This window comes from Ambystoma mexicanum, chromosome 10, assembly GCF_040938575.1.
Source record: "Ambystoma mexicanum isolate Mex_15411 chromosome 10, UKY_AmexF1_1, whole genome shotgun sequence".
In the NCBI taxonomy this organism is placed as follows: domain Eukaryota; kingdom Metazoa; phylum Chordata; class Amphibia; order Caudata; family Ambystomatidae; genus Ambystoma; species Ambystoma mexicanum.
The window spans coordinates 697,694,763-697,722,118 of record NC_090932.1 but is presented as its reverse complement, the minus strand read 5'-3'; the positions used below and the strand labels follow the sequence as shown (position 1 = coordinate 697,722,118).

The 27,356-nt window shown below is 46.3% G+C and overlaps 1 protein-coding gene and 1 long non-coding RNA gene across 14 annotated transcripts in view; one reads left to right on the top strand and one right to left on the bottom strand.

Annotated features, from left to right (window-relative positions):
* The window catches only part of CAB39 (calcium binding protein 39), a 323,674-nt gene extending 298,812 nt beyond the window's left edge, over nucleotides 1-24,862 (bottom strand). The window contains exon 1 of one of the 2 annotated variants that reach the window (XM_069618308.1): nucleotides 24,802-24,862. The gene's annotated coding sequence lies outside the window, so the exon portion shown is untranslated. Of the gene's footprint in view, nucleotides 1-22,768; nucleotides 22,882-24,801 lie in introns of those variants that run through there. The other variant, XM_069618309.1, reaches the window with a different exon arrangement.
* Nucleotides 24,863-24,957: 95 nt separating this feature from the next.
* Nucleotides 24,958-27,356, top strand: part of LOC138491664 (uncharacterized) — a 47,437-nt gene continuing 45,038 nt past the window's right edge. For 10 of the 12 annotated variants that reach the window (XR_011276062.1, XR_011276064.1, XR_011276066.1 and 7 more), the window contains exon 1: nucleotides 24,958-25,100. This is a non-coding gene — a long non-coding RNA (uncharacterized lncRNA). Of the gene's footprint in view, nucleotides 25,101-25,609; nucleotides 25,687-27,356 lie in introns of those variants that run through there. The other 2 variants (XR_011276069.1, XR_011276063.1) reach the window with 2 other exon arrangements.

Genomic DNA, 27,356 nt, shown 5'->3' with positions numbered 1-27,356 from the left:
CAACACACTTCTCCTTGCTAATACACCATGCGCATGGACCGATCACCATCTCATCACCTTCACCATTAACAAAGGCAAACAAATTCCAACACCGATGCCCATTGCACCTCCCACTTTCACAAGAAACAGCAAAAACATCACATTGAGAAACTCATCCCTCTACTCCAACCCATTATCGACTTCCCGCTTACCCTCACTAATCCCACCGACCTAGTCGACCTATACAACTCAACTATCACTAAGGCCATCAATACCATAGCTCCCCTCAAATTACACAAACCCAAACCACAAGCACACCTTAATTCATGGTTCACACCTGAATTGAAAATTCTCTGCAAAAATAAAAGGCTAGCCGAACTAACCTGGAAACAATCTCCCTCCATTAACAACAAAACCACCTATTCAATTGCCTCCTTCACCTACAAGTCATCCATTATACAAACAAAAAAAACATGCATAACGACAGAATTAGCAAAGCCAAATCCAACACCAAAGAGCTCTTTAATATTCTCCGAGATCTTGAGTCTCCATCTCCCATACCCGACACCTGTACCAAAGACACTGCCTGGTGCACCAAAATACAAGAAGCCCTCCTGGGCAAAATTGTCATGCTACAATCCAAAATTGTGTCTAAAAAAGCAAGCCTCCCCCTCATAAACAACCTCACATCACCTACTAATTCTACCTGCCAAGCCAAAAACAACCCATTCGAATTCTAAACCATCACTATCAAGGAGGTTGAAGACATAATAAACTCACTCAAACCTTCTAAATGTCAAGAAGACATTTGCCCAGCCCCTATCATTAAAGAGGCGGCCAAGAATCTTGCCCCGTTCATCACCTCGCTCATCAATTCCTCCTTCACTTCCAGCATAGTTCCCAACAACCTAAAGGACTCGTGGGTACTACCTCTCCTCAAGAAACCTACTCTAGACCCCAACATTCCCACAAACTACAGATCCATCACTACCGTTCCCTTCCTACTAAAAATCCTCGACAGAGCGACTTACTTGCAAATACAGGACCATCTTGAAAAAAAAACCTATTAGGACTTAGGCAATCAGGCACAGAGACCGCCCTTATCGACCTCAAGACCCAAATGGACAATCTCAAAGACAAAGGCAAACTAGCCCTCCTTCTACTTCTTGACCTTTCTGCCGCCTTCGACCTGGTAAACCACAACATACTATGCCAACACCTAACCTCAGCAGCCAACTTCTCGGACAAAGCAAACGCATGGATCCAGTCTTTCCTGAATAACCGATCCATGAGGGTCTTCGCTCCTACAACAGCCGCCCACTCAGCCCCCGTCACATGCGGCGTCCCCAAGGGCTCATGTGTCTCACCCACACTCTACAATGTCTTCACGAAACCCTTATTTGACATACTGGACCAACTAGGCATCATATATACTAATTACGCAGACGACACCCAAATACTCATACCACTAACTGGAGACTATGCCACTGACAACGCTGTACTTAACATATACTCCATCATACAAGAATGGATGGCTAACCACGGCTTATGTCTCAACGACGACAAAACTGAACTGCTCCTCCTAGGATCTCAAATCAGACTCAACAACCTCAACAAATCATACCAATCTTTCACTATTGACAGCAATAACATCCCAACCTCCAACAACGTCAAAACTTTAGGAATTTATCTCTACTCCTCCCTCACTCTGACCAGACAAATCAATGCCACCTCATCCGCCACTGCCTACACTTGTAAGCTCATCACTGCGTGTAGACCCTACCTCTCGACCCCTAACTGCATTACGCTAGCCAGAGCACTTGTACACTCGAAAGTCGACTACTGCAATGCCCTATATCCGGGCACAAGCAACAAGAACATCAACAAACTTCAAATAATCCAAAACAATGCACTTAGATCAGCACTGAACCTCCCCAAGTATGACCACATATCAAACATCAGACGCTCTAATCAATGGTTATCCATACCTCAAAGAATCGATTACAAAACGCTCTCCCTTACACACAAGTGTCTACACAACCAAGCACCCGGATACCTATCAGACAACTTCTCGTTCCACATTCCATCCCGCCCAACTAGATCAGTCTCAACACAAACCTTAATCATCCCTAGATTCAAGCTACAAAAAGCAGGTGGCACCAGGTTCACCGTACTCGCATCTAAGCTTTGGAACTTCCCTCCCCACCACGCTCAGAGCTGAACCCTCCTTTTACCGCTTCAGAAACGGAGTCAAAGCATGGCTTCTTGCCAATGAGAGACAACAGCTATACTCAATAGGCAACTCGCGGTGGAATATAAAAAGTAGTATCCACTGCCACCAGCCAAAACTCGATCAGGGGGGACGGAGACGTGCCCCCTCGACTAACAGACCCCAGGGCAATCGAATTGCCCCGACCAGTACGTCCACAATATGATGGTTTGTACCAGTTTCTGTTAATAATTTGGGACTAGTAAAGCCAATGGTGACTTTACATGCCCTAGGAGACAGTAGTCAGTCCCAGGTTATGGATTCTATGGTGGGGTGACACTATGGTGGGGTGTCACTGCACGGAGGGTGCGGTGTAACACACCTAGTAAAAAACACAAAGGACCCCATAGCCCATAAAACACATTAACAGTCAAAGGAACCATAAATCATGTCCAAGAGTGGGAGAAAGAGAGTCTCACTCTTGGCAGGAGAAAAAAACAAACTCCAGAAATCCAGCAAAGCTGCTGGGGGACTCAATAGGTTAGGAAATTCAGCCTAAAGAGAGAATTCTCCCTAACAGAAGCCAACAGCATTACTCTTGGGGAAGAGGCACAACCAATTCACAGGTGAGTATAATAACCTTACATACACTTGGCTGCAACCCACATTCAAGGTAAATAAGAACCTTTGTTACTGCTCAATCTCAAAGCGACAGTTACCAATCAAATCTTTCACAAGTAAGTACTTTTTAACACCCATGTTAGGCAAGATTGTGTGCAGTACCCTTTGGGAGACTACAGCGACCATGACCTCCTGGTAATACGAACCAAACCTTTGGTATAAGTCTGTACTGCACAGGTTGGTAGTGTGTGGCTGAGCAGCCAGGATCATCTCAAGAGGGGTCAATGTGAGCAGTAGTGTTCTTACACAGAGGTCTACAGTGACAGGTATTCAAATAAACTCTTACACGCAAGGTTTCTTGATTAAACAATTATTAATGTATTTAACAGTCAGTTCAATAAGCCTTCTTCAGAAGGGGCAATATAGCAGTAACATACAAATACACTCCAAAATACACACTCAGTTTCTTTAAATCAGCAAGTTCCCATTTGGGATAGCACACAGACTTCGTACACACAGGTGACAAATAACTAGGACACTAATATATCACTGGTACATTTAAAGCAATTCTGAGTTTGGTGTTAAAGAAAACGGTTTGGGAATAAAACAAAGGTTACACAAATTAAGTACTTTTTAACCCCCAATACAAAGTAAATTAACCCTTTCCTGGAGGAAAGGTGAAGCACAAAGTCAGAGGTAAGAAGAGTCTCTCAGAGAGCCAAGACAGCCAATGTAATAGAACAAAAAAAAGTCTAGGTGAGCTGGAGCACTTTTTGCAGGTAATTAAAAGTCTTGCACAATGTGTTAGACATCTTTGTAGAAAAAATAGAATACATGTAGGGCCACAAGCTGGGAGGCTTGTGAGGTGCAAAGCTGCAAGCAACTCTGCAAAGGCAACCAAGACTAGTCTCAACTGAGAAAAAGTGAGGCTACACAACAAGAGGTAAGTCCCCTAAGTTTTACAGTACCTTTGGATAGAAGAAATGGTTCCAGCTGTCTTCTGTTCCTGTACAGCTCTGCGAATCCTGTTGTTCCTGGGTCTCAGTTGTGGGGACAAGAGGGAGGCTATCTGGGGACTCCTGCACTGCAATGGGAAGGTCAGCGGCAGCAATGGGGAAACTTCAATTCAGCGGCACTTCGCGGTTTCAGCTCCTCGCGTCTCAGCAAATAGCACAATCACGGGTCGCAGCTACCACTGTGGACTTTCCTTGCATCTTGGGTCAAGCACTCTGTTGAGGTGGCTCAGGCTTGGACAGTCCTGCTTCCTGGGAGTCCGGAGGATCTTCCTGGAGTTCGGGTATGACTTAAAAGTGATGCACTCAATCTGGTATTCCTCTCCCTGGCACCTCAGTTCCAGCAGCAGTGGAAGTACAGCCAGCTCTGAGATGATGTCCAGACGAGTTCACTTTGGGGTCGATTGGTCCCACCAAGAAGTCGTCCTTGCAGGGCTTCTCTAGTCAAGGCGAATTCGGAGCTTCAGCACAGCAGCAGGGCTTCACTGGGCAAACCAACGGTCCAGGAGTTGCAGCAGGCGTCTTTTCCAAGTTCTTCTTTGGATTCCTTCGTCCAGTGGTCGACTCTGCCTTCCAAGCCACAAAGCCTTGCCTTTTCGGTAGGTTTCTCCCATTCATCCCAGCCTCGCTGTCAATCACACAGCAGGGTGGCTGTCCTCCGAGGACAGCCAGCCGGCCAATCACCTTTGGGTGCATTCCTGTAACCAAGGGGATTAAGCAAACAGTTTCAGGCAACTCCCTCACTTTCTGTCCCTGCCAGACACACTGGAGCCACAGGCATGCTTCACTCGTGAATCCCGCCAAATACAAAACGAACAAAGGGACCAAACCTTGTTTGGCACGCAGAGTAAATCTCAAGAAGGACCTTTCCAGCAAGAAATGGCAAAAAAAGAAGACGGGGGCCATTTTGACAAAATGGGCACCCATGGGTGCCTTACAGCAGCTGCGAATGCAGCCCACTGTAAAAACACAATGGTAGTAAAACGTAAACCACTGCCACCAGCCATTAATTGTAGAAAGGGTAACATAAAAATGTTACATGAGAACCTAAACAAAGGAGATACTAAGTAACCCCAACAAAACCCTATTGTAAGATAGTGTGTGCTGGGTCTAGAAAGTTACAAATGTAAGTAAAGTCAATTACACATCACTGTTCTTGAAAACAGTAGTTATCCAAGAGAATGTATTTAAGCCTTGGGAAAATCTGAAAAACTTCCCTGTGCCACTGCACCGAAGGTGCTTTGTGCCACTTGTAAAAAGATGAGTTTGTCAGACTCCCAAACCAAAAGAAACACAGAGTTTAAATCACAGGAAAATACATGAGAGTGGGAAAAAGGTCTCACTCTCTCAGGTTAAAAATTAATAAGTCCTAGAGTCCAGCAAAAGAGCTGGGGACCTCTAAGGTAGAGGGGAATTAGCACATTTCTGAGAATTCTCCCTAAACCCGTTATCCTTTTCAAGACAGAATCCTTTACTTATCTAGTCCTTCCCTATTCTATTGCAGGGGTAGATGAAGAACCCTAGTCAGGGGTAGATGAAGAACCCTAGTGGTCTAGGAGCCAGCTGTAGGCAGGGTGAGATAGGGCTCAGTTGCAGGCAAAAGTCAGAGCTCCTGTGGAAGGCTGTTCAAACAATACATATTTTGCTTTAAAGTTAGAGTCCAGGGACATCTGAGAAGACACTGGGAGGATTACAGCACTAGGTCTGGGTGAACTGGATGATAGGACTTTCAATCACAACACCGCAAAGCTTTATGGAAATCGCACAGGCTTAGTTAAGGTAAGCAAATAACCCAGCCAACACAGTACCTTAGCACAGAAGAAGAGTTGCAGCCAGAAGACTTCACGATCTGCAGACTAAAAACCTTGTGGCCGAATTCCTTCATCATGAAGACAGTACACTGGAAGTGCTTTGCAGCAGGGATCTTCGGGAAGGCCACAGGCAAGAATTTCTTCGCAGTTCTGTGGTTTTGGCTCCCTTTTCAGGCACCAGAAGAAGACTGAATATCTCCGATTGGATTGGTGTTGCGAATCTGGTGCAGCCCTCTGCTGAGCAGACCCTAAGCACTGGAATCATGTATCTGGAGGTCCAGCAGCAGGTCACCAAAGGTACAGCTAGATGCGGAATTCGAAAGACCATGCACCGTACGATGGCTCGAGGTCCGCGGGTATTGCAGCCCTGGAAGGACGCAGCACGATATGGGATGATCAAAAAGCAGGTCTTCTTGTGTCTAGTGGATCTCACCAGGCTCGGGGTCGTCGTTTTCCTGAGTCCGCAGGTCACTTGAAAGGAAGGGTAACAGCAGGCTCAGGCTACACAGCAGGCTCTCTGGTCGCTGGCAATAATCTAAGCTGCATTTTCTTCATCTTCCTCTTCGAATTCAGGCCAAGTGGTCGACTACCTCTTCAGCTTCCAGGATCAGACTTTTATGCAGGAACCCAGCCAATCAAACAAGACTTGCAACATTCAAACTTAGTCCTTTCAGTACAGCCAGCCTCCCAGTTTGAACTTAATTAACACAGTCAGGCTGGAAGTCAAATGGCTGCAGCCATTTGGACTCTTCCCTCGCTTTCATGCCTTCACAGACACTCTGGAGCCAGGGCGGGCTTGACAGAGGTCTCCCGTCAAAGATAAAAATCACACAAAGGACTTTACCACCCTGGAGGTCAGGGAAAGGAATAAGAAAGGAGAAGGAACCCTAAAATGGCAGAAAAAGACGACGGGAGCAATTTTGGTAAAATGAGCAGCCATTTGAGCAGACATAAGTGAGGAATGGTTTGTACCACATTTGGCAGAACAAGTTGACAAATTCATGGCTACCAGCACTACATGTCACAACTTTCATCCAGGACATACACTCAAGGGAACATTGCCCCTGCCCCACAGGCCCTATTCAACCGACTCCATATAGACTAAATAGATATGGTGAACCTTTGCAACACATACATGTATGTACTAGTGGTAGTTTGTCCATACTCCAGTTGAATTGAGGCAGGTCCTTGTGTCAATGCAGATGCTAAATCTGCTGCCAGGCTCTTTATAAGGGAAGTGTTTCCTAGATAGGGTAGCCAAGGTCAGATAATGGTCCCCACTTTGTGAATAAATTCTTGGAAGAGATCTCTTGACTGCTACGAATTAGGCTTAAATTGTGTACTGCATATCACCCACAGGCAAATGGGATGGTAGAGAGGCCAAATCGCCTCCTAAAATTAAAATTGCCCAAACTTTGCAATTAACACAAAAAGAAGCTGGCTTCACTGCCTGCCACTATTCAGTTTAGAAAACCAGTCTAGCAAAGACCACCACCTTGCACCCCATGAGGTGGTGCCAGGCAGGAGAACGTATGAACCGGCTGTGCCCTCACGAACAGTGTCAGACGCATGGCAGTATATAGGAATTCAATGTCTAGATTAAGACCATGTCAACCTGCGCAAAGTTAATTTCTTCACAAATAAACATCATGGCAAATAAAAGGGCCCCAATGGATTAACAAGACGCCACAACAGAGGAACCTCTGCAGCTACAATGTGTTGACAAGGTCTATGCAAGTCCACACCTATGTAAATGGAGTGATCCGAAGTTCACCAGACCACACAAGGTGGAGCTTTCCACCACAACTGCTGCAAAGCTCAAAGATTATCTGCCTGGGTGCACCCGACTGACCTGAGGAAAGACAAGCACAGGACCTCAACTCTGATGAACAACCATCTCTAACACCGGAACAAACAACAAAAGTGGAGCACACAAGCTGATTATACAAAACAAATACAAGAAGAAATCAAGGCCCGTCAGGCATAGCAGGACAAGTGCAACTATTTATATGCAGAAGGCTCAAGTATGTGTATTTTCTCTCTTCTTTTCTCTTATCCTCCTAACAGAGCTGTTAAGATTAGGACTTTGAGGTAGTAAACAAAACGGTTCACAGGTAGAAAATGTATTCACACTTAGAAAAAACATTACGATTAGACATAGAAGGCAAGTGAGTACAGAAACAAGTGGCGTACTAGATATACATCACTCAGAGGGCACGAATTTGTGGTACAATCTTAGGGCCCAGGTAAATGAGTCATGCTACATTTGTGGGCTTCTCCCACATGCGGTTGGCACCCCCAGAATATTATCACAGAAGTGCTGACTTTAAAGGCACAGTGCTTGGCACATTTTGTAACCTGCAAAGGGAGACGCAATGTATATTAGAATGGAAAAACGATCTGAAGAATGGAAAAAAGATAGGAAAGCGAGAGGGCACACTGTCCAGAAAAAACACTGATGGTGAAAGAAGGGGCAACATTTTTGATCAAGAAGTGGGTAAAGGCACAAGCAGTATTCAACACTGAGGGAATAATGGGATTTAGGGAAGTAGTAAAGCGGACAGATGAACTGTGCAGACATGTGTGAGCATTACATGTGAACAAGTTGACAAGTTTGCATCAACATGAACAACCTGTAAAAGTACAGACACTCACTCGATCTTCATTTTGTTTCAGATGCAAAAGCAGTGTGCCCATTGGCGTCAACAATAAGTGCAACCGGACATACCAGATGGAAGCTTTGAATAAAGTCACAGCTGCCATAATTGACATCCTCTGGCAGTGTGGCAGTAAGGCCTACCACTACTTGCAACAATCATGGAATGGAATTTGCTCTCTTGCCACCCTACATGCACCGCTCATGGTCATTCCTGCGAAGCACATCAAATTACCAAAAGGAAAGTCCCAGTCCCTTGAACAACCTCCAACGAATGCATGACATTTTCACTCACCTAGAGTTGCAAAGAAAGAAGAGGTCCAGGTATTTTTCAAAGAAATCGGATGAAACATTGGAAAATATGCCACCCCAGTTGCGCCTATTCACCAAAACAGAAGTCTTTTTCACCTTATTGCTGGCCCCTGGAATACAAGTGGCCACCAACTCTAAATGGCTCATCCGCAGTAACTTGATGGAGCTCTCAAATGCAAATGAACACAGATTAAATGCAGAGAGTGAGGAACTCTGTGCAAGCAGGATCATAGCACTCCAAAATCACATGATGTTTGACTCAATGTAACGCTCACCTGGTATCCACGGGGACGTCACTCAACCTGTTCTGACCTCTTAAAACCTCGAACCCTTCCCTGGAGTCTACTCGACTGGAGACTGGGCCTTGTTTTCTTGGAAAAAGTGTGCCCTCCGTCCTGCTTTCAGCACAGGGGTGCGTTGATCGATACGGGCTTGTTGCTGCCTAGTTACTTCACTGACAAGAGTCCGACAGGTAAGTATAATGAGTCTTTTGAACAGTTCTCCAACTTCGTTCCTTTCCTTCCTTAGATGATGGCCGGCATCCGGGGATGGCGACGTGCTGCTGAGAGGAGTAGCGCTGAAGGTGAGTGAGAGCGCGATGCGACCCTTTTGTATTTGTATTGAACGGAGTTCTTTTTCTGTGTCTTTTAGGTGCTGTGACGTTTTCAGCATGGATGCCGGTTATGAAGAAGAAATGCGGTGAGTAAGCGCGGTATGCGGCGCCTCTAGATGTTTCCACGCTAACCTGGATTGTCTTTTCCCTCTTGCAGATGGATGAGAAGTTCCGGAGACAGAGTTCCCCCAGAGCGGCTGGGATTCAGGTAAGCGTTTGAAGCTCGTACAGAGTTTAAAAATAAGCAAAGATTTGCTGAATGCTTACTAATGCCTTTTTTCTGTTCTTTTCCCTTTTCCTTAGGAAGTGGCGTGCCGGGATGGGAATGACACCGCCGAAGATGCCCGCAGAACAGAAGGAGCGATGAGTGATGGGCAGAAGCGCCGCAAGGTAAGGCTGTTCCCAACTGTGTTCTTGTCCTTGCAGGTGCTGAGCGCAGAAGAAAGATGCAGGCCTACTGGAGACCGATGCAAACACGGTGAGTGTCACGCTGCAGGTGCAGAAAACACAAAGAATGTTTCTCAGCCTGGGCATGACTTAAATAGTCTCTGGGTATCCCAGGTCTCTCTGGGTTGAACCACACCCAAAAGACTAAACTGCACATGCAGTTCTGGGAACCGAAATATGTGGGGGCATCCATCTTGTCCCCATCAATGCACTACAAGTCCAATCCCCAATGTTATCCTATGGGAATGAGGGAGTCTGGTGCCACAAGCGCCAAGTCTGACTCCAAGTGGGTCTTTGGAGGGATGGAGAGGCCCTTGAGGGCCATGTAGGTGATCGTGGCCTGGCTCCAGCCTGACATCTTGGAGGCTGGGGACATGAGGGGCAGGAATCACGACACTCAATTACAGCAATGGAGGGCGGGGTCTGCAGGAAAATAGGAGGCACCTGCTGTACCTCCATGCCTCCCAACCATGCAGATAATGGGGCCTTGACTGTAGCTATCAAGCAGATGGACACATTTACAATGGACATGGAAGAGGAAGGAGGATGCTAAAGACAACATCGGACAATGTTTACGTCATGGATGACATCAGGGCTTGTACATCTTGGTTGAATTTGGTTTCCTAGCCTCATCCTCCTGGTATTACTCTGGTGCATATATCATTTAATTAATTATCACCTGTTTTTCCCGTGACAATAAAAACAAATATCTTACCGTTATGACAGGTAGTGGCACTCCTCGGCGGAAAGATGAAAGCAGTCAAACAGATGTGCAATAACAGGTAGGAGAAGCAAAAAGGTACCCAACGAACAGATGCTGTTACCCAGATAACACCCTGTGGTCACAGCCCAATGACCTTGCTAACTGTCTTGAGGGATATATCAATACCACACTAGAATGGCCATGCAGCTATTTGCAAAGCACCGAACGGGATTATGTCATGCTTGGGGGTGACTTGAGAAATGCAGGGAAAACATGGATACCCAGGAGTGTCTAGGACTGGCCAGAAGAAATAAACCACGAAAGAGCAACAGAAAGTGATAACAAAATCCAGAGTTTAAGGATAATACACTGTACCCTAATGGTCCGAACACACCAGGTCTACTGAATTCTCATAGCCATGTCCCAGAGAATTTTTACAATTTGTGTCACTAGACAGAACAACCAAATGTAACTTAATGAAGGTCATAGGTTGATGATATCGGACACAAGTGTCTGTTCTTGAACCTCTGTAGCACCTGGGGAATATGACTTAAATTGAGGATGCTAGGAGCCCTACTATCCTGGCTAGATTCCAAATCAAAATATGGGGTCTTCACAAGCACTACTCTCAGCCCCTTCTTGATTGCACCCCTTCAGCTGATGCAGTTCTAACATGGCCTTTATGGTGTCTATTACAAGACCCAGGAATCCATCCGCTGCCTTTGGACCAACTCAGACTTCTCCATATGTACTAGGAAACTCAATGAGATCAGTAGAGCACTCACCCATTGTACCCGATTGGTCAGTGCTGACTTGTCCTGTGCCACAATCAGAAAGTCGTCCAGATAGACGATGATCCTGATCTGCCTCACTTGGACAGCTTGTGCCACTGACCGCATAACTTTGGTGAATGCGCAGTGCTGTGACGTCACTGGGATGGGTCAGATAGGCATCTTTCAAAGCTAGCCTTGCTAGCCAATCTGCATTGTGCAGAATGTCCCAGAGGAGGGGAATACCCTCCATCTTGAAATGTCTGTAGAAAAGCAACTGTACAGCTCCTTCAAATTGATCACTGTTTGCACTTTCCCTTTACTGTGTACCAGGAACATATTGCTGTAAAACCCTGCTCGTTCCCACGAACATCGTTCTATCGCCCCTTTTCCTACTAGGCTGTCCAATTCCCTGTCAAGAAGAATCTCGTCCTCCTTTCAAATCTTTAACCTCGCATGAAGCCGCCTCTGCTGCGGGTGGCTTATGAACTCTAGCCTGAAGCCTGACACCGTCCGCAAAAACCAAGCATCATCCAATAGCGCTTGCCATTTGGCTATACATTGCTCTGTTCCAACTCCCACTTGGGGCTACTTCTCGTGCTGTGCACTTACCACTGGTGAAGCTTTTCTGTCTATAGCCTTGGCGTCCTCTCTGTCCATGCAGAACTCTCCCTCTGGACAGAAAGAAGGCAGCTTGTTGCAGACATTCCCAATATTGGACACTCGGACCTTGGGGCTTCCTTGTCGACCCAAAACGATCGGCCTGTGGCAACCGTTACCCAGCAAATATTTTGCAAATTGACGTCTGCACTCTCTTGTGTAGTAAAAGTCCCTACAAATCAGGACATCTCTTTAGCGAAAGCTTCACCAAATAGTCCATGAGCAGCTTAACCTACCTCATATTTGGTGAGAGCTCCCAGCTTACTGACTATTTTCAGCAGAAGTCTCTCAGTGCAGCTGGCAATGCCGAGCAGGCATACAGCTCTTTGCGCCCAACTAGCCAGGGTGGGAGCATGCATGGGTTCGCCAGTGTCCATGGTTCTCTCCACCAAGTTCATTATCTTTGCCAGAGGTCCGGCTAGGTTGAGGACCTTGTCTTGGCAATTCTTCCAGGCTCGGTCCAGGTCTCGCCTGATGTCTTTGGTCGAACAAACGTGACCATCTTCGCATCGAGTTCTGGTGTGTCCATTACTTTGGAGACTCCGTTTTCATCTGGAAGTGCACTTCTTTCTCCTACCACATCCTAATCCGCTGTGCCATACAAGAGCTAGTCCCGGTGAAAGTAGTCACTGTCGATTTCGGGTGCCTTATGCCATCGAGACCAAACATGTCACCCAAGTTATGGGTAATTGTGCTGCCGACTGGACAGCTGTTCTGCTACAGTGGTCCACTATGCGGTCATAGTCTTGATAGCCATCAGCATCCTCTACTGAAGATGAATCGCCTTCAATTTGTTTTTCTCCTCCTTCCCAGGCACACTCATTCCAATTTGTACTGCTTTTTAGTGCTTTCTGGCAAATTTTGCCTTTAGGTGCACTTTCCAAATTCTGAATGATTCTTGAATCTGGCCAGTTCCAGTGTGTTCATTGCCTGTCTGCTTAGCTGCCTGGTGAGATTCTACTGTTGCATAGTGCTTCCAACCCTCTCCCCTGCTATCCTCCGACCCCACCCACACCTTTCTGTCTCTTCCCCCATGGTGCTCTCCATCTTTCCCATCTATTCTAATTGCTTCCCTGGGAGGATAGCTCAGCGGCAACGTGCTCGCCTTGGAAGCAAGACGACACGGAGCAACACAGGTACGATCCCCGGGTCCGCGATTAGAAACCTTTGGGTATTAAGCGTGTCATAAATAACCTATCATATCATATCCATCTCCTATCCACCCTCTCTCACGAAGTTTGGAAGGAAGACATTTAAAAAGGCACTCCTGATTTCCAACCCTGGTCAGCCCGTTGTAGACACCTACATCAATGCTTGATCCAGACAGACCATCACTGATGTTCCCTCCTCTAACCTATAAAGTCCCCATATGGTTTCTGTTCTCTCCCCTATCTCTTCCTCACCCATTACTGGTGGCACCAGATGGGAAGTGCTCTTGGCTGACGTCACATCTTCCAAATGCATCATTAATGTCTATAACAATGGCACCATCATGGCCCAGGGCTCTCAGCCCAAACTCCTCCTTCTTGAAAGGAGTCTTCCTTCTCTCCAACTCCCCCCACCCCTCATCTCCTTCCCAGTGGCGACACCCCAGCCCGGTGCCCCCCCCGCAAATCATTTAAAAGGGGGAACCTGCTTCACTTAGCTAGCCTCAACTCTAGCTAAACTATCACACACTCATATGTATCCTCCTTGGAGACCGTGACGTCCTTGCTCTCACTGAGACGTGTTCCAGGGCCAGCTCTGTCACTGCTTTTGACACTTCTCCCTGAGGGCTACAAGATCCTGTCCAATCCCAGGCCCTTTCTTGGGGATTTAAACATCCGTCTCCACTCTCAATGTGACTACTGTACTCTTTCACGACCTCTGCGACACGCTTTCCCTCACCATCCTTCCCACTAGCCCAACCACACTCTCCAATCCTCTTACTACCCCTCTGTCCTGGTCTGACCACTCTCTCCCTCTCTTCCCACCTTAAGCTCCCCAGATCCCCGATGATGCCTCTGCCCGCACTGACACTCTCCTTCTTAGTCATTCGACCAATGAAGCGTGTGTCAGTCGCTGCATTTGCCTGTTCATTCATCCCTCCTCTTCACCCTTTAATGGCCTCTCCTTCTGACTCCGTTCTAGCTAACCTCAATCTCTCTATCTCCAACACCCTGCACATCCTTGCCCTGTCATGAGGATCCAGACAAAACATGCCTCCAAATGCAACTCTTGGTAGGACTCGGCAGCTTTGAAACGCAAGTGCAAAGCTGCAGAGCGGTAGTGGCAAGCATCTGGCTCATCCTCATCCACCGTTCACCTCAAACACCAGAAATATATCCTGCGGAGTCCAACAGGGTTTTAGCCTCTCCCCTCTACTTTTCAACATCTACATGTGCCCACTGATTAAAATCATTCAATCCTACGGACTTACCGCCTACAACTATGCAGACGACACAACTGAATGTGAAAACAAACAGAACACAGGAACAATATAACAACCCTCAACAAATGCCTCACAGACATGGATGACAACGAACAACCTCTAACTGAACACTGTAAAAAAACGAAATAATGCTCTCACCCGCAGGTTTCGACAGATGAAACGCACAATTGGACTGGCCAAATCAGCATGGGAACGCAACCAGAGGCTACCAATGTAGTAAGCAACCTAGGAATACTCATGACAACGGACTATCACAGGAACCGCATGTCAAAACAACTGCCAAAAGATGCTTCTTCCTCCTACAACTACTCAGATCCCTGATACTCACACGAATTAACTACGCAAACAACCTCTACCTAGGAATGCCAGAAAGACTCACCAAGAAACCGCAAAGGGTTTAAAATACAGCAGCCAGGATCCTACTAAGAGTAAACAGAAGAGACCACATCACCAGAGCATTGAAAACACTACAAGGGTTACCAGTAAAAAAAAGTGCATCCAATTCAAAGCGCTCTGCATCGCCCACAAAGCATTGCACAGACAAGGAGTGGAATTCCTCCAAGACAAGATTAGCCGGTATCGCCCAGGAAGGGAACTAAGATCCAGCAACGACCTACAAATGGAGGCAAAGCACCAAGACAAAAGGAAATTTGTCGGAACAACGTTCTCACGTCTAATTGGGCACGTTGTTCCAGGTGTTAGCAAAGTAATTATAACCACAGAAGACCACATCACTGTGTGGAAACTTCTCAAAACCTTGCTCTTCAACAGACAATGACAACCTATAAAGGGACACCAGCAACAACAAAACGCAGACAAACCAACTAGAGAGGAGATGAGAGGGGCCTAAGAACTGCAAACAAGAACCAGGCTAAATACCGTGAAGCGGCAGAGGCCACAACAAACTGACAGACTTTACGAACCCTCTTCCCTTCCTGCTCCTCCTACATAACTGATGCTTCTACACCAGATCTTGGACTAGTCACACTTGTAAACATACAGATAACGATTACTATGCCGGCATTCAGAGTGAACCACCCACATAGCCCAATACCATCCAAAATGCAACAACATCAAGATGCCAGACTACCTTACAGCTACGACCACCTGTGACTGAATCCCTTATGGACACTATCTAACCAGTGCACACAACCAACCTATCATAACCACACAACACTAACACCAAGGCAAAACACTACCACACACCTGAGGCATGGATTCTTACCCATACGGTTACAATGTGCGAGGCAGCTCACAAGTGACCACATGCAAAACATTCACAGACGCCAGTTTCTCCTGGTTCGGAACCTATCCTCTCACCGTTTTCCCCCACTAACCCCCCCACCCCACTTTTTTGAAGATCCACTGGAGCGCCTAGAGACTGCCCCTGGGTGGCAGTGGTGCGGTACAAATCAACTGTACATAACATAATGCCAGTAATGATACTATAAGAAAACATGCCCATCATGGCTCTGTCTCACACTACTGTTGGCTTTGCCTTTAAAAATGTCTTGTCACAATAAGAAAACATGCCCAAACACTGCATAATGCAGGCGAGTCTAGGTGTGTAATAATGGTTATCATGTTTGCTTTACCTTTGATACCGAGTGAGAAAAGCCACACCACAGTAAGAAATGGCTTGACTGGCTGCCCTAAATGCAATTCCAGACACAGAATAACACTCATCATGCTTGTTTTGTCATAGAATCACAGGGAAAAAACATGAAATGTCATGCCACAGCAAAGAATGGCTGGACTGGGGTGCCCCAAAATGCCAGTGCAGCCACATAAAAGCACATATCCTTTATAAAAAAAATAAAAATCATGCTGTACTGGCATCTGTGATGGATACCCATTAAAAAGTGCAGCGTGATTCTAAGATGGCCACCGAGGGGAGATCAGGATCCCCCCCCTTCCCCGTGCCAAAGACATTAAAGATAGATTAAAAGAGCCTTCTCCAGGTGAGGATTTATCAATGTAGGCTGCAGTGGTGCAGTGCAACAGCCCGGATCACTGGGGGACTTAGACTCTCCCTTGCTGGGGAGGAGGGTTCGGGGGGGGGAGAGAACCATCACAGGTCAGCGTGCGCCCTGGCCCAAGGAAAGGGCGCTAGCAGCCAGTGGCTGGTCAGTGCAGGCAGTGATCACCAGGCAGTGATCACCAGCTTTGAGCAGAGCGACATTGAGGTGTGGGGGAGGGTGGCAGGAGGGCCCCTGCCCAAGCTTTGAAGCGAAGACCAGGGGAGGCCCTGTGGTGTTGTAGCTGGGGAGGCTGGAGGCCCATTTGAGGTACATTTTCGATTTTGGAACTGCATATCGTGCCTCAGGCAGCAATCTCCCATCCAGAACCACAGCAAGGGAGAAAGAGGTGCACCGCGCATAGAAGACAGTGACCGGTGGAGAGCCGGCCTCCCGGGCCAATCAAGAGGCCGAATAAAGGGTTAAAGAGTCCATCTACATCCATGGTGGGCAAGGAAAAATAAGCGAGAGGCCATTTGGTTGGGCTCAGGGCTGAGTGCTCCTGGCACCAAGGCCAGGAGGAGGGTCTTTTGAAACCCCGAGGAGGACAAACAGTGGCTCAACTGCGCACAGTTAGAGGGGAGTTCCAACCCCCCTCTCCCCGCAAAGTCAAGGGCAGGCCCACAAAGCAGCGCAGGGAGGAGGTTCCTACGCCTTGTAAAAATGTCCAGAGGAGGTCCAAAGGATGCAAAACAGTATCAGGGAGAAGAGGCGGGGCCAGGGTCTCCCCCCCCATCAGACCTGCCTACGTACTATGTCCAATAACAAGGGGAAGGGCATGCAAGCTGCCCCCAAGTCTGAAGAAACCACAGGAGAGCAAACTGCAGAGGCTCTGCACAGAGAAAGCGGGGTACTGGCTGGGGGAGATCATGGGCCCGGGCAGGAGAGGATCTGGGGGCGCTGGCAGGCACTGCAAAAGATTAATTGGTCACCAAGGAGGTCCTTCGCCAATGCTTTCAGAATTTTGGGGACAAGATATCGAACACCATTCAGTCGCAGTTGAGCATTATGCGAGCAGGACTGTCCAGTAGGTGATGGGGACATAACGAAACTAGAGGAGCTGGAGAAAGTACACGTCTGCAATCATTAGCCTGTGCAGGTATTATCAGGGTAGTTTCTAGTCCATTTGGTGCCCAGTGCAAACAATAGAAAGCGCCTCCGCCCGCGGGCCACTCCCAAACTACAATGTTAACTAACTCCTACCCAAGGTCAATAAATCACTGCTTAACAAATGAAATTGGTTTTATTACATCATGATTCAAGAACTTTGCAGTAATTTCTCAGACAAAGCAGAGTACACAAACAGTATATAGTACAAAGTTTTGTGTCCATTTTTAGTCTATGTTAAGGGCACTCTCCTTGACTTTGCTGCTGTGAAAGCATTTATTGCCGCTGCATAATCAATTTCTTCAACAAGTTCACCCTCAATTGAAAGTATTGCAAGGGCTGATGGCCTTTTCTCAGCCACTGTGGAGCGCAAGTACGTTTTTATCAGTTTCAATTTACTAATTCTACTCTTGCCACTTGCCACTGTAATTGGAATTGTTAGTAAGAGCCTCATTGCAACCCACACATTTAGAAACAACCAATGTGTTTTTGTGTGATGAATGTGCTGCAAAAATTGAAGTGGCATAATAGAACTCTTCTGAAACGATGGCTGGATAAGTCTCAGTTCCTCGCGCAAATGGGAAACCTTCTATATCAGATTCTGGTGCACTATTACCACCCTTTGCTAACAATTGCTCCAGTGGCTTGCACTAGTTGCATCAGTTCTTTTCCAGGCAAGAACTTTATGTTGTACATGAAACTCCAGCTTGTATTGTGCGCAGACAACTGGGAAAAGAGCCTTTAAGGCGAAGTAGTTACAGCGTCCATCAGGGTATAAAATATGGTTACTTTAAAAGGTTCTTCTTCATTCTCAGGGCTCTCGTCCTGAGTCCCATACGCAAACATTTTCTTATTTTTCCTAAGCGTTTCAGTTTCCTTAAAAAGTAGGGTGCCTTAAAAGTAAGGCTCTTTCTTTTGCTGTACTCAAACCAACACTACTATAACTTTTGACAAAGGCAATGCAGTTCTTAAGCAGGTCATTGCAGACTGGCAGATCAATTTGTTTGGACTGCATGGATTTTCTTACAATGTTCACCTGAAATAGGTCATACCTCACAATTTAAGTACAAGTAAAACTGAAATCTTCAGCCTCCGGGGAAAATGTTGGGTCATTGACTTTCTTCAATGCTCATGAGTGCTGCGTGTATCTCAACAAATTGATACTGCACTACTCTCAAGCTTTCAATTCTGCGTTCCCATCGTGTTTCACAGACCTTTTTCATGGAAAGATTTTTTACATGCTCACTGATAATGTTCCAGCTTTTGGTTGAAGCTGCAAACAAATTATTGAGTCTCTGAAGTACACCAAAAAGATACAGATTTCACGGAGGATTTGGAAGCATCGCCAACCAAATTTAAAGACTGTCAGCAACATGGGTTAGAAAAATGCATGGGGGTATTGCTCGAGAGCTCCTTTGTTTAGCCCAATCATGTTTGCACCATTATCATACCCCTGAGCACGGAAGTTGTCCAACTCTGGACTGCATTCTGACATTTCAGAATACAGAAGGTTTGCAAGTCCTTCACCAGATGTCTAGTCTGCAGGGAGGTACCCTATAAAATATTCTTTCACAGAAATGTCTTTGCCTGTAATAGCCACAATTCCTACAGTGTAAGACTGTTGTGCTTGGTGTGGCTGATATCTGTGGTACAATCCAAAATAACGGAATATTTTGAAGCCTTCACCCTTTGTAAAATTGCATAAGCTAATTAGTTAATTCTGAAAACATTTCCGCAATAGTGACTGTGGATCTCGTGTGAGGTCACTCGATGCAAATGACCCATCATGATCAGAACATATTTCCCTAGTAGTGCAGCAAGGCCTAAGAAATGTCCATTGTTTGGGATAAATAACTGGTTTGAAGAGCCATGAAATTCCAAATAATTGTTGGACAGAAAAAGCCAACAACTGACATAATTCTTTCAAGCACAGCCCGCCAACTCTTGGTCTCTGCCTGTATTTGATCTTGCATGAGAGAATCAATACCACCATGTCCCGTGAGGCACCTTTCAGCATCCACCCACTTGCCACTGGATTTGGCATGTTCAGGAGACCCTTTCTGCATTTTCAAATAGTTACCAATATCCTTCCAGTTATTAATGCCATCACTAAGTTTTGATTTTGGCATAGGGACAAAAAGCCTACAGGAAAAACAGTACACTATCAGTCAAAATAGAATATTGCAGCCATGTCCTCGAGACTGTTTCTTTGTTAGGTAATACCATGAGCCTATATGAAGAAGAAAAGTGTATATTTTTGTCATCCTTTGGGTATGAATAACTAGGAGGTGGCATAGCCTGTGGCCCTCCCATTACAATTTGATCATGCACATGTCCAGGCATTGATTTAGGCCATAAAGAAATGTCTTCAAACCAACATGTTTCAGTGCCTTGTTCCTGTTGGTCATCATTGCCCTCTAGTGCTTGGGTTCTTGAGGCCTCATCTCTTGAAACTTGTGGCATGACCACAGGCAGTTCTGTTTCCTCAGGAATGCCTGTTGCCTGGCCTTGGGGAGGGCGCTTATCTCCTTCTTTTGAAGAATGAGGACAGTACTTTGGCACTTTTGATACCTTGCGCCACTTGTTTTTTTCTCTGCTGGTTCTGTGCTCCCAAAGGTCTTATTGGTTTCGACATTGCCAGTACGTTCAAACGCCTGAAGTAAAAGAAATAGCCAGAAAGTATGGCCCAATTATAACATGTTGCAATATTCTTGCTAGGAATAATCCAAACTCCCCACAAACCTTTTTTTAAAGTCTTTTCAGTTTAAATGATGCATTCATTGCGAAGCAAAGTAGCGGTAAAGAGGCTCCATTCTAAAAAGGTGCCGAGTTGAACGTGGGCCAAATTTGGGAGAGGCTACATCATGGCCGTACCTATTTGAACAAAACATTTCTAGCATTTGTACAAATACGATATATGCCAATTCCTACGACTGGCTGACAGGTTCCAGTTCACCATCTCACATTGCAAGTGTCAATCCCTCTCAACCAAATACGCTTTTACCCAACTACAACAAAACAAGGCTCTGAATTGGCAAATGGGGTAAAAGTTTAGTCTGGAAACTCCACTCATTACCACGAACTGCACTTTAAGGTTTGTGAGAGGCAATAACTTTTGGTTCAGAGAAAGGGCTGCTTGAAATTGTTTACAGAGTTTCCTTTCAATGACATCTCACCAATGACCTCAAACAGGTCAGATTGTTGAGCAGTTTTTGGAGAGCCATTTGTCATTTCAAAGTCACTTTTAAAGTGATGGTGCTTTCAGATTGTTTGATTTGTTCGTAAGGAAAGGGCAGAAGGTCATCACAGCTGCTTACTCATTTCACATAGCCATACAGTGGAAACATCCTACTTATCCACAGATGCCAGCCTCCCGGTCAAATTGGCAATAAGCATCTGACCAGAAACTCAATCGATCTAATACAATACAGAGGTGAGGAACCAGAACACCACAGGAGCACTGGCGAGCTTTGTTACAAGGCCAGAGTGAAGCAAGGGGCATGAAGGTAAATAAAATGCAGGGTGTGGCCTGAAGGTAAGAGCATCCCCCACTTCACCTAGGACCAACTTTCCAAATAGGCTGCAGGTCACTACAGCCTACCGGCACATCTACGAGCGTTCACATTTCAGTACCCTCAGGGTGCTCTGTGACAAAGGAAAGTCTAAGGTCAGCAAACAACTTTTCTGACGAAACATCAAAAAGAGGCATTCAGCTGATGTGAGCATGGAGAGCTGGACTCCACTTCACAGAGTCCTCCTGCAGCCCTGGAGCTTAGCCAATTTGCTCATCCTGGTGTGCATTTCACAGCAAGTGTGATAAAGTGGTCTCTACCCAGTCTGGTCACAGTGCTCTCTCCCAGTTAAATTTCAACTCCTCCTCCTCCTCCTGCCAGTCGCATCTACCCCTACACTCATCTTTCTTCCATCTCACTCTTGCCCTTTAAGCGCCCATTGCTTCCATTTCTCATGTGCAATCTCTCCCCTTTCGTTCCCCCCTTCTTAATCTCGCTTTCCTCACCTTTTCCTTGACCATCTCATTTTCTGTCCCACTTTAATCTCTTTCACTCCGCATGGCCGTCCTTATTTGAGCTTTACAGTGAAAGAGACCTTACATTTGGTCACTTATTAAATGGAAGTGGAACCCATTCACTATACCATCCGTCCATCAAACTTTTTCAAAGTAATTCATCCCACACAACAGGATCTCAAAGTAGTCCAATTTCTGGACTGAAATAATAAACCTCATATCAGATTGCATGTAGGCGTGTTTATATAAAATTTACAGGAATTTAAAATGAAACACATAAAGATGGCAGTTCCCTGTAAGAGTGGATTAGAGAGTGCTTCTTCTGCCTATTTTAAAGAAACAAGAGTGTGGAAAAAAGCATGTGACAAAGAGTGGGGAATTGGTCTCAATGCATTACTAGTGGTCAAATATTCACACAACTCTGATTAATGTTGTGCAGCAGGAAACATTTACATCTGTCCAAGCAACCGGCTCACCCCATAGGGCCAGTTACACATGCATGTAAACCTCCAGAGATCTTTGCATTGCCTGCGTTTTTGAATTCTGGCAAGAACCTTTCTGTCCATCATCCTTGCCGTGCCGATGAAAGGAGTACCATTTTACTGTTCTAAACAATGAAATAAAGTTAAACCATCAAAGCTCAAACTCTGATTTGGTCCGCGGGACTGAGCAAAAGCAAACATTCTCATCAAATATATTCCCCTTGGTTTATGGGGAACTTTACCATAGGCCCATGTGTACACAGCGCAGCTTCACCCTGTTGGGAATTCCTAGCTGCAGCACTGCAGCCAACTCAGTACGAGAAAGGACTCCCGTCAAGACAAAGAACAATTTGCATGGCGATAAAACTTCAATGGAACCATGAAAAGAAGTGTAATAGTTTCATATGTTCCTGCCCTGAATCCTAACTCTAAACAAATGAAGTTCTCCGAACTGCAGAAAACAGTACAAGTTTCAAACCTGTCCAATTAAAACCATAAAAGAAGAAAGGTTGTGGCTGAAGGTGTCCAGAACAGCAGCAACTTCCAATATACGTTTTCAACTCTAACTGAGAAATGTTTCTGCCATTTAGACTTTTTTGGGCCAGAACAGAGTGATGCTACGTTCTGCAATTTACCCTTTCAGGCGCGGGACATCTTTTAAAAAGGGAAAGCAGGAACACAGCAAAGCGACTGCAATACACTCACTCGATCCAACCGAGGCAGACGTCTACACGTTGGAAAAAATTCTGGGCTAGGAAAGTGGAAAACAAAATATTCCCATTTACCTGTTCTTGTGCAGAATGCACTCCGAACTATGCAAACTACTGTTTGAGCACTAGCCAAACACTATGTACACAGTTTAAAGGAAGATTTTTTTAAATGTCAACAGAAGCATCAGGTTGTACCTACCTTCTTTCTGAGTAGTTCTGCACACAAGCGAGTCGGGAGGCAATGAAGTCTTCTTTCTTTGCGCACGGGTAGAAAGCAATTGAAGTGTCGGGCGGGAAGCCGGGAACGCTCAAAGGCAGCCGTCTTCTTTCCTCTGTGGTGTATTGTTCTGGCTTGATTACCAAGGCTGGTGGCCACCAGTAAAGGCTCCCTTTTATGCCCCCACCATACCTGCCTACATTTCTAGACGAGAATCCCAGGGAATGACCTCACAAATGCACCGCCCCCTTTTCAGCAAGACTCATCCACCCTCCCGCATACACTTGCCACACAAAAAAAATGACGTCAATATGAGCGGAAAGGGAAGTGGCTATAAACATACTTCATTTTCTGATAAAACAGTGTACCATACGCAATAATTTAAAACAGATTTTTTTTTACATTGCCTGCCTCCAGGACCTCCCTCCCCAGTGATTGGCTGATTGTCTGGTCTTAATTAACCCAACCAATGCAGCCCTCTGCCTGGCTGCCCTGCAGCTAAGGGCTCTAAGGTAAAGGGCAGCTCCTGCACTGGCAGCTCAAAGATGCCTGCCGGTGTCCGCAGGGGAAGCAAAGGAAGCTAGCAGCTAATAGACACCAACAAAACTGTAAGTATGGCACATGGGTGGGAGGTAGAGCAATCACTCTACTCCAGAAAGCCCTTGCCACTCTACCTACCCCTCCATAACATGGACTACCATAAATGTTGCTCTACACTATGCACCAACATACTGTTATGTTATGCTGCTTGGCATTTGTATAGCACTTTGTATATCATTGATAGGTCCGCAAAGCCAATGTTAACTAGTGACAATGTTTACTAACCTATAGAAAACGGTCAAGGTCAGCCTATGTCACCTTTGACAGGTGTAATAATCGTTAGCATGCGCCACATCTAGATAGAATTGTAAATGTCAACATATGCCGCACTTTGTTGGAATCCTCAACGTAGCCTGCATCGCATCTAGATAGAGATGTTATTCAATGATTGATATACGACTCTCCTGCCAAGCCTAGACCAAGCGTGCATTCATGAATCAATAACCAACCCACTAACAATGTCACTCCTCTGCATACACCTCTCAAACCAAACAGAACCACAAGCTTTAATTGCAGCAAACCGCACAAACTTCACTACACTGCAGCAACAAAACAAACCACACATAGACTTGCACAACAGCACACGACTACTACTAACCGGAAAACACCCCAAGCAGAGCCAACTGACCCACCGTGCTCAGGCTGCCAACAGCACATCACTGCTATCTTGCACTTTTCCAGCTCATTCCCACTAACTCACCTCCCTCTCCCTTTTTCAGAGCCGCCAGTGGACCACTACGGTGGTGATAGTGGCATTAACAATAACAAATTAGTATGCGCAGGGAAACCTGGAGAAGAGCATAAAAACCTGGTCTCCGGGTTAAACCCGGAGACTAAGTGCGAAAGTTCAGAGAGCCTCTGACTTCCATAACATTACGCAAGTACTATGTGACTGCCAGTCAGCAGCTGCTGCGGCTACTCTCCCCACAGCAATCTCGCCCCACAACCAGGGAAATTTTGCACTCAAGGGGCCGGGGCAATTTCACCCCCAGGGGCAATTGAGCCTTGGGCAGTCACCAGGGTCAAGCAGCGGGCCTTATTATCATATATGTAGTCACTTCCACCAGAGCAGGGTCTGTATAGTAGCTGCACAGCAGCTACTGCGTCTGTGAGCATTCCAGAGCCTGAACCATACCATAAATGAGCTTCGTAGCAGCTACTGAGTCTACAATACCAACAACAGGCTGCCCTGTGTAATTTCAAAACCAGATGTTTAGAAATTAACGTACTTACAAGGTTTAATTTCAACATGTGATAAGTACAATACAACGAAATACAGCTTCAACTTGCATTTCCAGAGGTGGCAAAAGGACTCCTCTTAACAATATAACGAAGGGATGAGAACGTCTAAGTGAATGGATGCTAAAAGAAATGCATATAAAATTCACTACAAGAGCGGAATCGCACGCACTCACCTGATTCTGCCTAGAATCAGGATATGACGTTTCGTAAAGGGTAGTGTCTAGTTCCCATTTGAGAAACGGACCATAGCAACGCTCCACCCCACGTCGTCACGTGATCCGCATCACGTGCTCTGCAACGTTCACTTCGTCATTTTTTTTGCATGAGCGGGTAGGCATGCAAGTTAACTAGGCGTTAGACAAGCGGGACGGAGAGAGAAGGCGAAGCGTTACAGGACTCAACGGGAGAGATTCCTTTTTTTTTTTACAAACCACATTTCGTATAGTTGCTTGTTATTAGAGTTTGGTTTATGGTTAGTCTTAAAGTGTTCTTATGTTCATTGTTACATTAATGCATAGCGGGGGAAGGTAGTATTTTTGTGTGTTTTGGGAATGTGTAATGTGCATCAGGGGTTAATTTACTTAAAGGCGATTTGCCCGTGGGAAATGTATTTTGTGGCGTGGGCCGCGTGTTCCTCCCTTCCCAATGGGATTTCCACTGCACCAGTGAACAGTACAGCGAATAGTTAATAATTCTCCCCACTGGAGAGGGGATGGTTGGAGGATTTCTTGTGTGTGGCAGATGTATCTGCAGCAGATGGGGTGGGGGAGGGGGTATGTGTTTTATGCATACAGACGCATTTGGGTACGGATTTCCAGCATAAGTTATTTTTTCTCCTGTATTGGGGGCGGGGGACTTGGTATTCCCCGGGGAGGGGGTTGTTCACTTAAAGTCCCCATGACACCCTGCCATGGTGCGTTTGTTTAAACGTTTGCCGATACTTTCTAAAAAGGCCTTTACAGCGTCATGACGTATTTCTGTTAAATCGGGACGCTTTCGCGTAGGACGTCTATAGTGCTTAGCAGGAGATTCACAGAGGAAGGATCACTCCATGCTGTGTACGGGCACGTATTTTTTGTGTCTATTTTAGGGTGGCCAACTCTTTGATAGTCTTTAGCAGGACACTTGCCCACAAGGCAGCGATGATGTCGCAACCAACGTCATTCACATTTGACCCGAACCTTTTTAAATGTACATTTTTTTTAATGTTCTTAACACCTGGCTTAACTGAAATGGAAATGGTTTGTCCTTGGGAGGTGATGGTCACGTTTTTTAACTGTAAACATGACCATCAGGACCCCAGGAACAAAGCATTAGCATTTCAATCAAACCAGGTGTCGGAGCGTTACAGCTTGACCTGGAGGCTCAAAAGGATCCAGGGCTGCAGAGCAGCCCAGAGAAAGAAAGCAGCAGGCGGCAGCGCCGTGCTGTGTGCATGGCCACTTCCATTTGCAGAGTGGCTGTGCTGGAGGCAGGTTGTCCTGACGAAAGTCGGGACAACCTGCGTCCCACACAGCCACTCTGCAAACGGCGGGACGGAGTCCCTAATTGCGGGACAATCCCGCGAATTCCGTGACAGTTGGCCACCCTAGTCTATTTATATGGCGCTTCTACATCTTGGCAGTGTTTCGAAGCGCCAGGTTTATTGTATATTTGGGTGCTGGTAGGTTTATTTTTCCTATTTTGATTTTGGTTGTAGCAACAGCGGTTCTTTGTGTCTTCTTGGCTGGTATTATCCCCATCCTGGCTCCCCCCACCCACAAACAAGTGATTTGTGGCCGCCAAGGAAATTTAAGTGCAGATGTTTTTCTTCCGCTGTATGTCTGTATTCCCTGCGTTGTCTTACTGACTAGGTGCCTGCATGTTCATGTATACTTTGCTAGTACACAGTGAAAATGCAGAGTCGCCAGCAAGATAACAATTGAGTATTTCACCTTAAAAGTAGCCATACTGTAGGAAGAGGTCTTCAATCTGTGGGGAGTGCGATCCAGGATCGTGAGAAAATACTTTGTTTGCCTCACTTAACTGTGCATGGCGAGCCACTGAATCACCATGCCCAGCCAGTGTGACATGGCCACAAAACAGGAAATAAACGCAGTCTGGGCGTGCGCTTTCCTGCATTTGGATAGCGCGTGCATGCTGTGTTCCTGCTGGTCCGTGCCTTTTTTCCTGGTAAGGGAGGTTGCTTCTCGGCTCAGCCCACCACACCACATTTGGGCGTAGAGCCGAGAGCAAGTAGTTAAGTCTCTTTCCGGTCCCTCTGCTTCCCTCTCCCCCTTAGACCCACAATGGCGAATGCGTGGGGAGAAGAGGCAAGCATGGGGGCGCCATATCACTGCGATGCTGGTGCCCCCACCTTGGCGGCCACTGGGGAGAGGTGGCGAGCGGGCCGAAGAATGCATTGCCAATGTTGTATGATATCCGACTCCCCCATGGCAGATTGTTTGGCTCCAGCAATCTGACGTGGGAGAACCAGATATCATACAACACCGGCCCCCCTGTCTTTGCTTGCCCCTCTGGTCCATGGGGCGGCTCTGGTCTGGCCCGAGATCCGACGTCAGATGTCTGGCCGGATCTTGGGACCCGGCCTGCCTCAGCCATGACCATGCTTTACCAAGCCCCCTGCTTTGCAGAGGGAAACTGGAGGCTCAGTGTTCTAATCTACACGGTGCTCTTTCCCCAGCTATCACTCGCGAATGTCCTGGCTCTATTTGCTCATCCCGTTTGT